The following is a 1,192-nucleotide window of genomic DNA, read 5'->3' as shown; positions in this document are numbered from 1 at the left end:
AACAAAACAAAACACAAGAACAAGAAAGAAAAACGTATAGTTAGTTTAAGGACTGTTTATTGGCCTTTAGGAATATTTTCTGGTCGAGTCTGATAGGGTGCCAAGCCCTGGCTCCAAAGTCTATTTTTGGTATTTCCTGGGGACTTTGTTGCTCTGTTCCCCTTGCTGTTCTGTTCCACACCCTTAGTCTTCTGCCTCGGTGTGGTGGGATCAGATTGGGCGGAATTCCCACAATGTGTCTCCAGTGTTGTCCCTGTAGGGTTATGGGTGAGTGAGGGATGTCATGTCTCATAGTGGGGCCGGCCATATGATCTTCTCTGTAGATTGGCTGCTCTGAGCAGAAATCTCATCATTAAGGCTTGGTGGGTCAGGATGTGCTCCACTCTCTCTTCCTCCCCCTTTATTTGCTCCTGTGTGCTCTGATGATCAGCATTTCTAATGGACTGATTTTGAATTCTTTTGCTGTCTTAGGCTGGGTTCTCTGGAGAAACAAAACCCATGAAGCTTATATAGGTATCCATATAGATTAATCTCCAGGAAATGGCTCACACCGTTTTAGAGGCTGCAAAGTCTCAAGTCCATGGGTCAGATGTGAGGCTGGTGGCTTTTCCTGTCTCAAGCCACTGCAAGGGTTGATGAACCCCAGATCAGTAAGTCAGACAGCAGGCTGCTGCTTTATAGGATGTGGAAGCTGATGAACCCAAGATCGGCAGGTAAAATGGCAGGTTGCTGGCACTGAGGCCGTAGAGGCTAATGAATCCCAAGATTTGCAGGCATAACCACTGGTTCAAGTCCTAAGAACCAGAAGTCAAATGATGAAAGCTATATGCATGGCCATCCAGATATATTCCATGTAGGCCAGATCCCTGAGGAAACTTCCTTCTGACTGTGGCTTCTTGCAGCAGATCTCAGCATGAGGGATGACTACATCATAACTGCCCGTGTGAGTCTGGGTAGACTAGAGAAACAAATTCATGGGCACACGTATGTGTATAGGGAAGAAGTTTATATACAAGAGCAATTGTACATTAAGAAAATATCCCAACCCAGTCCAGTCCAAGGCCATAAGTCTGATATTAGCCCATATGTCCGATACCAATCTGTAAAGTCCTCTTCAGACTCACGAAACACATGCAATGAAGCCAAATGCAGGACGATCACAAGCCAGTGGGTAGAAAGTCTTTGGGTCGAG

The sequence above is a fragment of the Echinops telfairi genome, unplaced genomic scaffold (genome assembly GCF_000313985.2).
Source record: "Echinops telfairi isolate 266 unplaced genomic scaffold, ASM31398v2 ScPeMD7_4;HRSCAF=17, whole genome shotgun sequence".
Lineage (NCBI taxonomy): Eukaryota > Metazoa > Chordata > Mammalia > Afrosoricida > Tenrecidae > Echinops > Echinops telfairi.
This window is presented reverse-complemented; position numbering follows the sequence as displayed.